The sequence below is a fragment of the Protopterus annectens genome, chromosome 16.part0 (assembly GCF_019279795.1).
Source record: "Protopterus annectens isolate FY-2018-M chromosome 16.part0, PAN1.0, whole genome shotgun sequence".
Lineage (NCBI taxonomy): Eukaryota > Metazoa > Chordata > Ceratodontiformes > Protopteridae > Protopterus > Protopterus annectens.
This window is the reverse complement of record NC_056750.1, coordinates 172,665,563-172,684,213: the sequence shown is the minus strand read 5'-3', so window position 1 is coordinate 172,684,213 and position 18,651 is coordinate 172,665,563. Positions and strand designations below refer to the sequence as shown.

The following is an 18,651-nucleotide window of genomic DNA, read 5'->3' as shown; positions in this document are numbered from 1 at the left end:
TTGCCTACCACCACACATTTTGACTGTTGCCCCTGTTGATGGCTCTGTTTTTTACCAGAGTCTGCAACATAGGCACTCACCAGCATGTTTTCTACTTCTTGCCCCATAAGGGAGGCAAGCCAGCATAACCATGTTATTCCCCTCTTCACTATTATCAGTTCCTCCAGCTCCAAGTCTGCTATGTGAGCTGTGGCTAGCTGGGTGAAAGCCATGGTTTCATCCTCCTATCTCACTGCTGCACCATGTAGCCGACTGTGACTCAAGTGAAGTATTAATGCACGGGTTTGAGAAGTGGGAGAAAAGCTTTGAGCTAGTGGAAATAGAATGACCCGCACATAATTGTGCATTTTGGAGACAACTAGCATAACAAAAGAATTTCTACAGGAGACAAGGCACAGGGCACTGATGCTGGGAGATTAGACATAAAATGGAAATAACAGAAGCCTTTTGAAATGTACCCAATGCCATGTGCAGAGAGAGTTTGGAAAGGCAGAATGAGGGATTTCAGTGGGTGGTGGAAGGGGTGACAGGAAATGATTTGGAGCAATACAGGGTTGTGTGGTAACATGGCATGTTTAAAGATTGTATGCTACAGACTTCCATAGGAATCCTAGGAAGTTCAATGCTGCTGAGTATTGCTACCATTACACTGATAGTTTTCACCCTAGGTTGTACATCCTTTCTCGACGGGGAGTATACCAGTGAAAAAAAGGATGAATCTATAAATATCTATCTATCGGTCCCATTTGAAGGAAGATTTATCTTACTGCATTATCTGCAGGAGGAGTCTATTCCAGAGGTGAAGGAGATGCTGAGTAATGAATTTGTCTCTCCATCCTGTTTTCTTGATCTACTGAAGCAGGTTTATAGCTCTTGTTCTGGTAAGGGACTGTCTGATTTTTGAAGGTAAAAGAGACTCATAAGTGTGGAATGTAAATAGGCCTGTTTGTAAGACTGCATGAAAGAGCACATTAAAAATGTAACCCTTTTAGACTGAAACACAATAAAAGCAAATAGAAATTAAGGCCACTGTCACAGAAGACTGAGGAGGACAGTTTAGTTAAGGAGAGTGTTTGAAGGTGGTTAGAAAAATGAGATACTGTGTCATATCAGGACTCATCATCCTGAGTGGTATTCTGTGTAAAGTCATGGAAACAGTTCTAATGGAGTTTATCTGTGCTTAGACATGGGACCTACTTTCTATTAGATGTTAAACATCTGTACTTAGAATGGGATCTACTGCCTTTCAGATGTTGAACATATAGGTTTGTTAAGAGTTAATCGTGCTTCTTTGCTTGATGTAATCTTTGAAGAGACTGTAGCACTGCTCAGTGAGGGACTGGTTGTCCATACATCTTATCTTTACTTTGCTAAGGTATTTGACACTATCTCATCAAATAACTGGCAAATCAATAGAATTATATATCAGTTTGTATGTAATTTAAAGGGAAAACACTGGTTAAGTAATAAAAATGGTGGGGGTTACTCAACTCACTCAACAGGGGTTAGAAGTGATGTCTCACAAGAATCTGTGTTAGAGCTGACTGACTTTTCTCAGATATCAAAATAGGAATTTGGATGTTTTTGTTCTGTTTGCAAGCCTAGTAGAGGTTTGCACAGGTACTTAAGGCAAGCAACACAGAGTACAGCTATTTATAATGAATTTTAAAACTTTGAAGCATTTTTTATGCATTTTCTGTGGGGATATCCTTATATAGCACCTTGATTGTTTCATTGAAAGGTGGGAAAGGGAAGACAGAAAAAGATATAAAAGTGGGAGACATAAAGAGGGACACACACAATGAAAGCATCAAAATGGATTTGCTTGTGAACATATGCCATGAGGGGCTCTATATTTTTGGCAGGGAAAAGACCCTCCTATTTATTTATTTATTTTTAAATAAGAGGGTAGCTTGGGAAGGAAGCAGGTTAGAGAATGTATGGAGAGGATTAGGGAAAGAGGAAGTTGATGAGTTGTTGCCAGGCACACCCTGGTCCGCAGAACCGCAGTGTTGAGGGGACAGAGGCTGGATGGAGCTGAGCTGAACAGTGAGCCTTGCACCTGCTGTAGAAGATCTCGGATGGCTGAATTTACCTCTCCACTGCCCACTACACTACATCCTCTATCTGGTTCTGAAGCTCATGAGTTTCATGGCTTACCAGATTGTGCCACTTAAGGGTGCCTGCAGGACCAGAGCCACCACCCTGACCCTGTGAGAATGTCCCTGGGTGGGCACAGGGTGAACATTCCCTAAACTGAGAGGAATGTTTTTGGGCTGCTCCTGCTATCTCTGGACCTGTGGAGAAATGAACATAAATGGGAGAGAAAAGAAAAAAAATGAAATACAAAGTGATAAACAATTAAAGTAAGAAAAAGGGAGAGAGAGGGTAGAGAGACACACACAAAATTAAGACAATAAATTCACTCATAATTTGCTGATAGGACAGTATATGCTTTATTATTAGTGCTTATTTATCTAATAAGCAGGTTTAAAATATGAAATGGTGGTACATTTTTACATGGGGAAATGGTGTGGTAAAAGTTTGTAATGGTAATGGCAGGAGTTGGGAATTTGGGAATTTGAAGTGTGATTTATTAAAGCTGAGCATCCATGGCAGAGTTACATAGGAAATGTGTGCTGAGAGACACTGAACATTTCATTATGTGCAGATCTAGTCACACAACATATGATGACACTGGAAATAATAAAAGTTTGTAATACTGTTTTTTTTTTCTTTTGTGGATGATGATGTGCAGGTTAGCTGTACAAGAAGTGAAACGGACTTTGTTTAGTTTGATTTGTGCATCACTTAATTGATATGAAATTATTACTAATGCTGTCCTCAGACCATGCCCTAATAATAATATAATTTTGTTTGAATCATTGATTTTGTTTTCCTTTTGTATGGTACGGCAGGCATGGTTTGAAAAGGGATTCAGATGTAAGGAATCCAGGTCCTTGGTGTGTGAGTGATGAGCATGCTTCAGAGAAAAGACAGTTTCAGTTCTAAGGAGAACAGTGTTCTCATTGGGGCCCTCAGGGTGTGTGGCAAGTGCCTTTCTGGAAAAGCGGGCCAAAACAAGCTTATAGAGCAAAGATGTGGAACCAAGTGGCTATGGATATAAATGATTTTGGGGGAAGGAACAGGACGGAGATACAGTACAGAAAAAGGGCCAGCGCTATTGTAGGATATACCAGAGCAAAGGCAAGGCAGAATGCAACTGCCAGTAGCAGTAATGGTGAGGGACTTCTTACATTTATCCCTTTAACACCGAATGAGGAATGCCTTCACTCCATATGGCAAGATGGATACAACACTGACGAGGATGGAATGGGTATTATCAGAGATGGGATAGACACTGGCAACTGCCCATCTCAGCAACATACACAGACATGTTCAGGAAGATTAGTGCATCCACCATGACATACTCAGTTTAAGATGATGACTGCAGATTTAACAGACCATGTAACACATGGCATTTAATATTAACAAATGAACCCTCCATTTCCGTCAGTCATGAAAGTGAAGTGAGTGTGTATTGTCAGTGTCCTTCACATCTCATTACATAGCACTAAGTACTGTTCACCATTGTCTCATTAATACTGTAATAAATTAATGTTTCACAGGGTCAACATGCAGAAAGTAGCAGATGTTCATCGTGCATACAGCTGCAGTAATCACAGATGGGTTTGCAGGCGGGTCCCAGGTCTGCCGAATTCCAAAGTCTAGGTCCGGCGTCGGTTGTTGTCGCTTTCTTTCCTGACGTCAGTGAGGCAGGAGTATATAAGACACAGCCGACGCCATTTTCTTCAGTCTTTTTTGCCGCGCGGTGCCCGAAGCAGAAGCAGTTCGCAAGTGCCGGTCGGCCAGCTCCTGAATTTACGAAAAATTGGAAACCGAAGTCTTCATTAAAGCTAAGTACCCGTTAGAAACTTTTCTTGCCTCAGACCGATGTCAGAAAAAGTTAACAATTGTATTTCTTGTGGGAAGCAAATACCGCATAAGGATTTCCACTCCCTCTGCATACCTTGTTTAGGCCCAGACCACGACGTCTCGGGCTGTCGCTTTTGCGCTACTTTCAATAAACGCACTCTTAAGCGTCGGGCGGAGTTCGCCCAACACTTTTTTGGTACAGCCTTTGATTATAAAATGTCGTCGGAGACTCCGACTACCGTTTTGTCCAAAAAACGTAAGGACAAGGACCGACACACGAGGTCTGCGGTCCCCACCGACACCATGCCAAAACCGGCTACACGTGGTCCGGTTCTCAGCGAGACACCTATGCAGTCCCTGACTACCGACGACACTTCTTTGGCGGTGTCTTCTGTAACCGAGACCGCAGGTACCTTGGCCCAGACCCAGACTACAACCACCGAAGCCACTGTGAGCGTTGAGCTTCCTATTGTGGACAGGTCCACTTCCACCCATGGTGCCTTTAGACCCTCATTTTCCTTTTCCATTAAGGCCTTTACCAAGTCCAAATCAGCCAGGCATCCCAAGAGGCCTGTTGCACAGGGCCCATCTCCAGGCCCCATGCCTAAAAAGCAGATGCTTAAAATGGCTGAGGATTTAATTACTCTTATCAGGGGTTCCCAGCCCCCTCCAGACAAGAGACCCAGAGTGGAGGAAGATTCTCCCTCTTCTGATCAGGGCTCCATTTTTTCAGAACATTCTGATGTAGAGGAACACTCTTACTCCCCTTTTGAAGATTCTGATGCAGAGCAGTCCATTCCTTCTGTATCTCCTCCTGAGGATTTTTCTTTGGGGAAACCTTGCACACCTTGAGGGAACACTTCCATTGGGAAGGCCAAGACTTTTCTGATTCCAAGAAAAGACTTCAGGAATTTCTTTTGTTACCTCAACACAGACCTCTGGCGATACCTCCTGTCTTGGACATACTTGATGATGTTTATTCGGAGGCTTGCCTTAATCCGGATTCCCTGCCTCCTGCCCCAGTCAAGCCTGATAGGTACTACAGAGTTCCTAACTCTCACCAATTTCTTTGCAAAAGCCATAATGCTGACCCTGAAACCATTTCTCAAGGCCCCAAGGGAATGAAGGCCTCTACTGCTAAGAATCCACTACCTTCCGAAAGAGAGTCAAGATCCTTAGAAAGGTGGGGAAATATATACCTCAGCCACCCTAGCCATGAGGGCCTTAAATTGTCAGTTTCATATGCTTAAATATCAGCAGTTTCTGTTATCACAATTAAGAAATAAAATGTCTCAACCTGAACAACCAGACTTGAAGGAGTTGCAGGATATGATGCATAGTGCAGAACAAGTGGGTAAACACACCTTACAATGTGGGTATGATGCCCTAGAGGCCTCAAGTAGAGCTGCTGTTACAGGATCAGTCATTCGTAGACATGCCTGGCTTAGGGAACAAATCTTGCCTGATAATGTGAAAGCTAAACTATTAGATGCTCCTTTACAAAAGGATGTGATATTTGGTACTAATGTTGAGGAGATACTACGGAAAATGGAAGAAAAAGCCAAATCTATGCAAACTGTCAAAGCTTTTCTACAGGTTCAACCACCACGTTTTAGCAGAAATTGGCCTTCTAAAAACTGGTCCTTTCCAGCCACGGACAAGCCCCAAAGAGGTAGATACAGGCGCACAAGGGGCAGAGGACAATCACAAGGATCGTATAGAGGCAGGCAATGGCAAACTCCAGCACCAAGAGGTGGCGAAGACAGTGCACAACAATACAGGAAACAAACCCAATGACTTCCTGTTTTCCATGCCAAGCAAGTCTCAGCTGGCAGCACCCTTGGGAGGAAAACTGGCATTATTTACAAGAAATTGGCATATGGTCACAACAGACAAGTGGATCCTGGACATTATAAACAGAGGCTACAGATTTCATTTTCACACTCTTCCAAAAATGAGAGGCATGCCAAACCTGCCACACAATCAAAGGGCAGAGGCACAACTACAAATTTCAAAGCTCATAGACATGAAAGCTATTCAAGAGGTACCTATTCACGAGCAAGGTCAAGGTTTCTACTCCAGGCTATTTCTGGTACCAAGGAAAGGATCCGACTGGAGACCCATTTTGGACTTATCCATCCTAAACACATTCGTACTGCACAAAATTCAAGATGCTCACATTACAGCAACTTCTTCCCATGCTGGGCAAGGAGTTTTGGCTGGTAACATTGGACCTCAAGGAGGCATACCTGCATGTCCCAATCAGACAAAGCTGCAGAAGATACCTCAGATTTCTTGCAGGTTCAATACACTATCAATTCTCTGCATTGCCCTTTGGCTTATCTACTGCGCCCAGAGTATTCACGAAATGCCTGGCATCAGTAATTGCCTACTGCAGATTTCAAGGGATACAAATTTACCCTTATTTGGACGACTGCCTGATCCAAGCGGACAGCAAGCACATACTTCTGGAACATCTGGCTTATGTAACACGGTTACTGCATTCTCTGGGGTACACAATCAACAAAGAGAAATCCAGGCTAACAACATCTCAGAAAATAACTTTCCTGGGTGCCAACTTGGACACAAACACCCAGATGGCCTATCTTACCAGAAAAACAGGGGCAACTAACTCAATACTTCAAAATACTAGCAAATTGTACCAGGCTTACTGCAAGGAAAATCCTGCAGGCTCTGGGCTTCATGGCATCTTGCATTCTTTTAATCCCATGTGCAAAGTTGCATATGAGGAAACTTCAATGGTACCTAAAAAACCTTTGGTCTCAGCACAGCCACAGTTTGAAACAATAATACCAATAATTCCATGTTTGCAAAAGGAATTTCTATGGTGGGCCCAAGCATGTCAAACAAACACAGGTCTCCCATTCTGCAAGCCTCAAGCAAATCAAGTCATCACAACAGACGCCTCAGATTACGCCTGGGGGGCGCACATGACAGACAGGTGCATTCAGGGCAAACGGTCCCAAAAGGAAAAGCACCTTCACATCAATCAAAAAGAAATGCTAGCAGTGATAAATGCAATTACAGCTTTCAAGGACTTCCTGCATCCAGGACAATTATTGATAAGAACAGACAACACCACAGTAATGTGGTACATAAACAAACAAGGAGGAACACATTCATACACCCTGTGCAGACTAGCCATGATACTTTGGAACTTGGCTCTGGAATGGCAAATCGAACTTCAAGCACAGTACTTGCCAGGTTTGGAAAACACGCTGGCAGACAATCTAAGCAGAAATATGACAGATCCACACGAATGGAAGTTGCATCCTCAAGTGTTTACAAAGATAATCCAAGCGTGGGGGAGGCCAGACATAGATCTCTTCGCCTCCCACAGGAATCATCAGTTGGAAAAGTTTTGTTCAAGGACCTTTCATCCAAAGGCCTGGAGAGTGGACGCCTTTTCATTCAGTTGGACAGCATGGACAGTTTACGCTTTCCCACCTCTGCCTCTTCTGCCCAAGGTGCTCTTGAAAGCAAGAGCAGACAGACCGAAGATGATACTGATTGCTCCAGACTGGCCAAGACAACACTGGTACCCACTCCTGAGGAGTCTAACACATACTCCTCCCTGGTCCCTACCTCTAATGCCTCTTCTGCTGACTCAGCACAGCTACAAAACTCTTCACAGTCAGCTGAAAACACTCAATCTCGCTGCATGGAAAATTTCTTAGCACCACAACAGACTCTACTCCCCAAAGAGGTGCAGGATGTCATTTTGGAGGCCAGAAGGCCATCTACTAGAAAGGCTTACTCCGCAAAATGGAAACGGTTTTGCTCCTGGAATGAGAAAAAAGGCCAGGACCCTAGAAAACTGAATTTGCCTCAGGTATTACAGTATCTAGCTGAGCTGCTGAACAGTGGACTTTCATTTTCCTCCATAAAAATCCATGCCTCAGCCATTTCTGCAGAATTCAACACAGATCCACCCTTATTCTCTCACCCACTCTTAACACAGTTCCTTAGAGGGGCTAAGAATATAAGACCACCAAGGAAAGAACCAATTCCAGCCTGGGATCTTAATTACATTCTAGAAAAATGAACATTGCCTCCCTTTGAACCAGCTGCCTCAACAGATTTGCAATATTTGTCCTGGAAAACAGCTTTCCTCCTGGCCATTACCTCAGCTCGTAGGGTTTCGGAACTACAAGCCCTCATGGCTGTGCAGCCCTTTCTCATCTTCCATCAGGACAGGGTTTCCCTTCGAACCAACCCGTCATTTATGCCTAAAGTGGTATCCAGGGTAGCTTTAAATCAAGCCATACACTTACCTACCTTTTACCCCAAATCCTCAAAACAAAGGGGAAAGGCTGCTACACTCCTTAGACATCCATAGACAGCTACGTTATTATTTGGACAGAACAAAGCCTTTCAGGAAATCAGAACAATTTTTTGTGTCCTATGCTGTAGGAGCTCAAGGGAAGCCAGTTACCAAACAGACAATTTCAAAATGGATAGGTCACTGCATACGGTTTTGTTACTCCTATCATGGAAAATCTGTCCCTACAGGCATCAGATCCCACTCCACCAGGGCCACAGCTACCTCTACAGCCTTCCTCAGAGGAGTTCATACCAAAGATATTTTGGAGGCAGCCACTTGGAGTTCTGTGCATACCTTCACAAAACACTACCACCTGCCTTTATATTCCAAAACTAGAGCAGGCTTTGCCACTGCTGTGTTGCAGGGCATTCTGGCTCATCCCAGTTCCACCTAGTGCCTACCACCCTGTGCGTAGCTTTGGGATTCTACCCATCTGTGATTACTGCAGCTGTATGCACGATGAACATAGTACAGTTTTGTACCTACCATAAATGTAGATGTTCGAGTGCTAATACAGCTGCAGTACAGTTTTCCCTCCCTCCTTCCCCTCTTGGTAAAGGCCTAGGGCTAACCCTCTTCATACAACCTGATTGGGTTATCCTTCTATGGTATATTTGCTTGTAACTACTGTTTTTTGATTATATTGCATTTCATGTATATAATTATAATTTATGTATTGCCTTCCTTTTGGGGGCACCTGACATCTGGGGCAAGAAAGACTGAAGAAAATGGCATCGGCTGTGTCTTATATACTCCTGCCTCACTGACGTCAGGAAAGAAAGCGACAACAACCGACGCCGGACCTAGACTTTGGAATTCGGCCGACCGGGGACCCGCCTGAAAACCCATCTGTGATTACTGCAGCTGTATTAGCACTCGAACATCTACATTTATGGTAGGTACAAAACTGTACTTTCCACTTTACCAGCACAGCACACACACGTCACAGTTACTTCAGTTACCTACAGAAGCATAAGCTTTGTCTGCCCAGCAGTAAATGTGATGTGATGTTCTTCAGGCTCAGACCACGGCTACAGGAGTCAGGTAGAGATAATGTCCTTCTATATCACTGTTGCAGTATTCTTTACAGTCTGGATCCCCGTCTAGGGCAGCCCAACGTCCAGCCAGTGTAAGTTGTAATGGTTACACCATACGTCACATGTATGTTCCCCATGCATGGGAAAGGTGATGTCCAGATGTGCCATACTCAGAACTTCTTTGCCACCAGTCCGAATGCCATCTTCAATAGTCAGTGTGAATGCTTGTTCATCTGCTGGTTACCAAGCCACTTTCAGATAAGTGCCCCATTGGGGTTTTTATCATTTGTTTGACTTGCTTGGTTGTTGACATCATGTCATCCAGAAAGGGGAAATGCCAGTACGGGAGACATATTCCCTATAAAGATTGTCTTGTTTATTTTGCTTGGGTGCTTCCCATGACCATACATCTTGTGCTGTTTTCCAGGCATTTGTACCCAAGATGTTGTGTAGTTGGCTCTCCCCTTAGCTATTTATTTACAAAACCAACCTCTTAAGCTGTTAGTTAAAGACACCATGGAAGGGTCTTCCTGGCCTGAGGGTCAGCCGTCTGAGAAGAAGCAGGCCAAGAAAGTGCGGTCTGATTCTTCTGCTATGCTGCCTCCGCCATATGTCTCTCTTGAGGCTAGTGAATGCCCAGAGGACTGCCCGGTTTCTCTGTCAGATTCCTTTGCCAGGACCACTTTGGAGGCCAGCATGGATTCGGCTTCAAGCACGTACATGGAGGTCTTACAGACATCCACTTTGGATGTACAGGAGAACCGTGGCTGATAATTTCCAAAGGGCCTGGGGTGTTCCTCAGATTTTGGTGACAGAAGAGATACCAACTACACTAATCGAATGTTGTCAGGGGTCAAAGCCTCCTAAAATCTGTAAGGTTGATGGCCTGAAAATCCCCCAGAGTGGATGGCATAACTTCACTAAAAGTCTGTTCACTGCCCTTATAGCTCTGAAGCCTCCTCATGGGTTTTCTGTTCCGGCTCCTTCTTGGTCTTCTACACCTCTTAAGAGGGTTAGGGTGCAAGATTCCTCTGATGAGGATGAATATTCTAATGAGGAATCCCTGACTTATTCTTCCCATATTCTTTCTCCCTTAGATTATGGCTCTGAGGAAGACTATTAGTCCTAATTCTCCATTTGAGGAGATTTCTTTAGGTGACACAATTTTGCGAATGATGGAATTTTTTTATTTGGATTGTGCTTAGGTGTCTGATGTTCAGAAGAGGTACTCTGAGCTCTGCAAATGGAGTCTCCTAGGCCCTCTGCTGTCCTTCCTGCTCTTGCTGCCTTGCTGGATGCCTTTTCCACTGCTTCCCAAGCTCCCGATTCCTTGCCCCCTGCTCCCAAAAAAACTGATGGGTTTTATAAGGTGCCTGAAGGCTGCAAGCTTCTTTTTAAGTGCCCCTGTGCCCACCTTTCTGTGGTGTCAGTTGCACCTGACAAGCCATCAAAACTGTTGCCTTCTACAAAGTTGCTTCCTTTTGGCAAAGACAGCAGAACTATGGAGAGGTTGGGTAAGGAAATGTATACTTCTGCTACCTTGGCCTTTAGAGCGGTGAACTGTCAGACCCATGTAACCAGATGTATTTTGGCTGTTTTCTCTCAGGCCTGTCAGGGTATTTCAGACTTTCCTGATTCTGAGGGGAAGACTTCTGCTCTTTCTTTATTAGGGACATCTTCTCATGTTGCTCGCTATTCCATTAAATGCAGCTATGATGCAGCTGATTCTTTATCTAGGGCTGCTGCCTTTGTTTCTGTGTTGAGTAGGTATTCTTGGCTTTGGCTTCAACCTTTGCCTGATGATATCAAGGTTAAATTGATGGATGCTCCTCTGAATAGTAAACATTGGTTTGGTGGTTCTGCTGCTGAGCTGTTTGTCCATCCACGAAAAGGGTAAAGCTTTATAGGACCTGAAACATATTTTTGTTTCAGCTGTTCCTAAATAAATTACCTTAACAAGCCTGCTTGTGTTCATAGACAGTTTTACCCTTCCCCCCAAAGGTAAGAAGGGTGGTAGAAGGGTTCCTCCTGCTAAGGCTACTGAAACTCCTTTTGCTCAGAAGCCTCCTTTTCCTGATAAACCAGGTGCTGTCTGACTGTCCTTGCCCTGCTCCTCAAAGTCACACTCTTATCTCTTCATCTTTCCCCATCCCCTCTTGTTTGGTTAAACATCAAGACTTCTGGGTTCTTTCCATAATTTGCCAGAGTATTACATGGTCTGGAAATCTTTCCCCCTTTTTGGGCATTTCTTAGCCTCATCAGGAACAACTATCCTTTTTCCCCAGAGGTACTTCAGGGTCTGTTTCCTTAGGAGCAATTCAAGAAGTTCCAACTCCTCAGAGGGGGAAGGGGTTTTAATCCAGAATGTTCTTGGTCCCCAGGAAAGAAGGCACCTAGAAGACTCATTCTGGATCTCTCTCAACTAAACACCTTGTGATGACCCACCAGTGGATCAGTAATCAAGGAGCCTCAATCCTCACCATTGGCAACCTTGGGGGACGTACACTGTGAGGATAAGAGGTACACACACAGTATTTCCAGATGCAGCTCTCTGCATCAAGTACAATTTCCCTTAAGAGCACACAGAGACCACAATTAGTCCTGGGCTAGCTTCTCCCTCTTTCTCCAGATCCCCAATAAGACTTCCTACTGGCACAGCAATTGAATTGACATCTCAGCTGGGTGGCCAAGCCAAGACCTCCAGCACCCTTTCTGTCCAACCAGTGCTTCATGTCCCTGCCCAAGTAGCTGACACACACACACGCACATGCATGCATGCACACACACACATACAGACACACACACACACACACACACACACACACACACACACACACACACACACACACACACACACACACACACACACACACACACCTGGGAAAGGCTAGCACCAGTTTACTAGCTATGCTCCCTTTTGCCCAAACTATAAACTAGTTATCACTGCCACCAGCCAACTCTTTATCAGCTACTTTAAGGCCCTTAAAGGGAGTCCAGTCTTACTGTGTAATATTAATACAATTGTAGTTTGACCAAGAGCAAGGCTATTAGGAGTGGCTCATACAGTGTCACCACATAAATATGCAAGTACTCCCAAAACTTAAATATTTCTTATAAAGATCAGCCACAATAAAAGGTTTAATATATTAAATAATAAAAGAACAACAAAATACTCAGTATATATATTCGCAGTGACATCAAAACCACAGGAAATATTTAAAACAACATTGCAGGATAGTCTCAAATAAATAAAGAAAAACATCTAAACTATGCTTCACTATATTCCTGACTGAATCTAGGAGAATTACTATACCTCAGTTAACTTAAGAGCAAGGCAGATGCAGTGAATGGCTCTTCTGTTTGTTGTAGTCAGGTCCAGGACAGAATACATAATGCTGTGTCTGTCTAAGAGATCTCTCAAATATGTCAAATACTACTGCTGGGATAGTTTGCAGAATGACATCATTTTTTGTCATCTGACTCTGTCCCAGATGAACCCCCACTGCTGGAATCTGGCAGTATTTAGTATCTACCTGTGAGACTACATAGACCTCAGATCTTTTGCAGGTGCTAGAAGTCTTAAAAGAATTGCATTCCTTCACATTTCAAAACTAGTAATTATTTCACTTTAAAGACAATACAAAAAACTCCCTAATACAGACATTCTCTCTTTAGCTGTCATAAAGTAATTTAATTTCAGCTATTTTCCTGAAGTTAACCTCCCATGTTCCAGTTTCCACTGTTAAAATATATACATTTAACCAGTTACAATATTGCATGTACATTTCTGTTCTCTTCCAGTAGGGCACACTGTGGATCCATTTTAAACATAAGCATTTTGCAATTGCCATTTTCAACACACGTCTTTACAAACAAGTTTGATATACACAATGACATATAGTTGTTATAGAGTTGTAACACAAGCATCTTATATGAATCACGTTATTCACAAGTGACATATAATTATTTACAAAATTCCAGATAACTGTGCTGGCAGTATCTCCCTTTGTCACACACCTTTTTGAAGGTTCCTTCCTTTTGGATGCTATCACTTCAAACCTTGTTTCCTGTTCTTCAAGCTTTACTTGTTTGCCTGGACCTCAAGGATGCTTATCTGCATATATCTATTCATCCCCTTTTCAGGATATGTTTACATTTTACTTTTGCTTTCTGGCATTTTCGTTCTGTGCTTTGCCCTTTGGCTTGTCTGCTGCCCCAGGGGTCTTCAAATGCCTCGCTGCTGTAATTGCTTTCTGCAGATTGAGGGAATACAAATCTTTCCTTACCTGGATGACCTGCTAATTAAGGCATCTTCTCCAGAGATTTTACTTCAGCATCTTCACTTTGCTATTTGTCTCCTGCAAAGCCTGGGGTTTACTGTAAATTTCCAAAAATCATTTCTGTCTCCTAAGGATCATGTTTTCCCTAGGGTGCAAGCTCCAAACTGTTCCAATGCTGCCATCCCCGCCTCCTCCCAAGGCTTTCACTCTGATTGCTTTCTTTCAGTCCCCTTCTTCCTTTGGCTTCAGTCACAGCCAGGGAGTTTCTAAGGGCTCTGGGATACATGACTTCCACCATTCCTATGCTTCCACTGGCCAAACTCCATATGAGAAAGATCCAGTGGTTTCTAAAGTCAGTTTGGCTTCAACTTTCTCATCCTTTAGATTTTCTAGTCTGTCTTCTTCCATATCTGAAGCTGAAACTACAGTGGTAAATTCACCAGTTGTCCCTCAATCCAGGGTTTCCTTTTCAACCTCCAGTCTCCTCTCAGGAACTCTTCACAGATGCCTCGGACATGGGATGGGCGGGCCTCCTTCGGTCCTCTGAAAGTGCAGGGTCTTTGCTCTCTTCAACAGAAAGAAAGATCACATCAGTGTCAATGAGATGTGAGCTCTTCTTCTGGCTCTTCAGGCTTTTCATTCACTTTTCCTTCCGGAGCCCCTCAGAATTGTCACAGACAATACCACAGTGATGTGATGTATCAACAAGCAAGGGGGGGGGGCAAGGTCTTATCTCCTGTGCCACCTAGTTCTTCAGGTCTGGGATCTAGCTGTCCAGTATCAGCCAGCCCTTCCGGCAGTTTCTATTCCCTTGAATCAGAACATAGTGGCAGATTCACTGAGCAGGTCCATAACACAGTCCTTCGAGTGGATGCTTCACAGGGAAGTGTTTCTAGACATTGTCCACTAGTGGGGTACTCCTCAAGTAGATCTGTTTGCTACTCCTCTGAACAGCCAACATCCCCTCCTTTGCACCAGATTTCCATGTCCCCTCGCCTGGAAGGTGGGTGCTTTCTCTCTTTCTTGGAAGGGGATGTTTCTTTATGCTTTTCCTCCCCTTCCTCTCATTCTGAAGGTCCTGTTCAAGATAAAACAGGATGCTCCCAAAATCTTGCTGGTGACTCCCTTTTGACCCAGACAGCATTGGTTCTCTCTTCTTCTGCATTTAGCAAATAGCAGTCATCACAATTTACCTCACAGGGTGGACTTACTCACTCAAGACAAGAAGTCTGTCATCCATCCCGACCTGTCCACTCTTCAGCTGACATAGTGTGTAATAGGGTTTTGGTCCCCTTCAGACACATTTCTTCTGAGTATGTGCTTTGGGTCCTGCAGGAGGCCAGGAAGCCCATTACTAGAAAATCGTATTTCTCCAAATGAAAGAGATATTCTGTCTGGTGTCTGTTTTGTAACCTAGAACCACGTACTGTGGATGTTTCTTTGGTTCTCTCTTATTTGTGTGAATTGCTCAATGCTGGGTTGGTATATTTTTCTTTTAAAGCCCACCTGTCAGCTATTTCTGCTTGTTTGAATTTGACTCCTTCTATGGCTTCTAGATTTGAGGCCAAACAGTATCTTAAAGGCTTCCTTCAGATTAGGCATTCCCAGGAAGACTGTTACTCCTTCCCATGACCTTAATTTTGTTTTAGAAAAATTGACTCAGTCTCCTTTTGAGCCTACTGCTTCAGCTTCCTTACAGCATTGTTCACAGAAGACTTTTTTTGGCCCTTATCTCTGCCAGATGTGTGTCTGAGCTGCAGTCCCTTATGGCTGTTCCTGTTTTTTTTATTTTTTTATTTTGTTTCATAAAGACAGTGTGCATCTTAATACTATTCCTTCTTTTGTGCCCAAGATGGTTAATGAGTTATCTCGTAATCATTGTATTCATTTTCCCATGTTTTTCCCTTCTCCACAATGTGCTACTGAGAAAGTTCTTCACATCTTGGTTTTGCATAGACAACTGGGATGTTATTTGGAAAAAAATAAAGTTATTCATAAATGTGAACAGCTTTTTGTTTCTCATACCACAAGTTCCAGGCCAGATGAATTGTTCTACAGTGTGGTGCTTTATTAGATTTTTGTTTCTTTTCATCCTAGGTCTTTAGGGTTGGCTGTTTTCAAGCAATCCATTTTGTCCTTGGATATCTAAAACAATTTCTTTCTGTTATTCCTTTGATTGGAAGAACATTATTTTGTTTGTTAAGTCTTACTCTGCTAGAGCTGTAGCCTCTTATAGTGCTCTTTTCAAGGGTTCAGATACTAATTCTATTCTTGAGACAGCTATCTGGACTTCTGTGCATTCTTTTACCAAGCACTATAAGTTGGATGTGATTTCTAGGGCAGAGCTGGTTTTGCCAGGGCCATTCTTCATGGCTTTCTTGAGGGCTCTGCTTGCCCTTCCTCCTCCCAATCTTCTTCCTGAGTTATTATATGTTCCCTATTATAAAGACTACTGCAACAGTGATATGGAAGGGACATAGTACAGTTGTGTAAAGTCTAACCATAACAGTAGATGTCTTTATCTTCAGTGTTGCAGTATTCACTTCTTTCCTCCTCCCCTTGATCCTTTTTCCTTCTGGATGTACTTGTTACCTGGTAGTATTCTTGCACTGTCGTTCCTACCGGGGCTTTTTCATTTCTGAGAATGGTACATCCGGACATCACCTTTATACCCTACACCATGCATGGGTAGCATATATGTGACATATGGCATATCCATTACAACCCAAAGGCTTTTGTATAATGCCTGTACGTTGGGTTGCCCTAGGCAGGGGATCCCTATTGTAAAGAATAATGCAACAGTGAAGAGGACATCTACTGTTATAGTAAAATTTTACACAACTTTACTTTGAGTACTACAGAGCATACATGAGGATTTTCAGCACTACATGGAAATGGCAGAGAGAGAAGGGATAATGCCATGGTCACACATGCGTAACGTGGTGATGTATACAGCAGTGTTCTCTGCCTCCATGTATACACTACTCAGGACCTACCAGACTCAAGTGGAGAAGACTGAGGATGTGGTACTGTCCCGATGTATGTGGGGGGCATATCACATCACAGTACTATTAATTCTCAGGAAAGTCCTGGAAGTAGTAGGGGGTTCTAACACAACATAATTTGTGCAGGCCATATCAACAGAACATCTCATCTGAGTTCTTGGTCATGCAGAACTGTGAGTAGGATCACCTGCATTCACTAGGTTACATCATCGCAGCAAGTAACATCCTCATGACCATGGGCATCATCACCCTCTGTATCATTAGTGGACATTTTTCATGCCACATTTGGCCTACTGTAACTCAGGGCTGACATTGTTGGCAATGAAAATGAGACATGTCTCAGTTCACCAGCATGCATTTCAGTAGACTAATGTCACTGTTTAAGGTCTAAACAAAATGTTTTAAAAATATATGTACAATGTCCCTTTTGGTATGTATCTTTCCAAGCACCTGCAGCAATTGGAAAAGCCACAAAGGTTCCTCACAAGGAAAATTCAAGGTCTTTAGCATCTGTCCTATGTGTATCATCTGAAATCACTGTCACTTTATTCTGTTTCATACAGACTACCCAGAGGCAATCTCTGCCTTGCATATAAGGCAGTCTCTGGCCCTGCTTTATTGGAAATGCTTCGCAAGTCAAATAGTGCATGGGTTACTCGCTCTAAAGACCTTAACCTGGTATGTGACATTAGTAGAATCTGCTGGACAGACAGATTTGTCTCCCAGAGGTTACCACACCTTTGGAACAGGCTCCCACTTCATGTCAAATAGAGCACCTTATTGGCCCTCTTCAAACACAGCGTGGACAATTGGATGGGTAACCATAAATTCACCCCAGATGTTCCACCTGTGTCCCTCTTGGATACAGGCATTAGGTGCTGATCATGGAAATATGGGTAGAACTTGGCTAGGCTTGTAAGGGCCATAGGGCCATTAGCCTAGTAACTTCCTATGATCCTATATATGTATATAAAGTGGAATGGGGAGGGAAGGAAAATGTCCGAGTTCAATGTACTTCAGTACTAGGATCTTTTCATCAGTTTGTATTTTAGTTAATTAGTGGTAATGCTTATAATAAAAGAAAAAAATCAAATGTGGAAAGAAAGATAGAGGGGGTAAGTTACAGAGTGCAATGTTTAACACCATTAGGAGCCCATTCAGTATAATCAGTTTCAACTGAATAACGCTACTGTTAACAGTTACACAAAAGATAATGAAAGAAAAGAAAACAGTCCAAAAAGGGAGTGGGGTTGAGGCTGAATGATATTATGTACACTATTAATAGCCTAACACACTGGAAAAAAATGATTACATGAGTAACAGCCATCTTGGCATCAGCATTAGCACTATGGCTGCTTCATCCTCAGCAAAGCACAAATGATGATTAATATTATTTTCTGAAGACATAATGATTGGTGTCTTTGTCAGAATGAATTAATCTGATGTGCAGCACCGTAATAGGAAAAATATTTGTTATTTATCAGAACTAAAAGTGGAAAAATGTTATTAAAGTGCAGTTTAAAATATACATAAATAGCATTAATTACCTTTTAGTCTTGAGTCAAAAATAACTCTTTAGGCTGTGCAAAACATTTTCTTTTTGTTTAAATCCACATATATCAGTGCTGGTATCTTCACAGTTTAAAAGTCAGTCTCACCAAGCAGCAAAATATACAGTTTTTATTTACTTTTCTTATCAGCAGAATACTGACGTTGACAAGTAGGATCTCTGCAGACCCTCATGTTTCTCGCAAAGTGCTGCACGTTTTTAGTACCAGTAATGTTTTAGAAAAACGCAAGGCATCTGGCTTGACAATCAGTCTTGTTTTTTGACCTTGTGTATTTCAGTACCAGTAACATTCTAACTCCCCCAACATTCCTTGTAACTACCCATCCCAGCATGGGAAGGTCAGAGCTTACATACAGTGTATTTCTCTCTTTCAGAAACCAGTCTTTATATAACATCCCTTAACTCCTTCAGCACTTTTTTTTTACCTTCAGTCATCTGTTAATACACTTGCAGCTTGATATTAGAATGAAGTTGGGAA

General features: G+C 42.8%; 1 protein-coding gene across 3 annotated transcripts in view; it reads left to right on the top strand.

Annotated features, from left to right (window-relative positions):
* LOC122790711 (von Willebrand factor A domain-containing protein 5A-like) overlaps positions 1-18,651 on the top strand; it is a 1,391,420-nt gene that overhangs the window by 681,871 nt on the left and 690,898 nt on the right. The window lies entirely within an intron of this gene.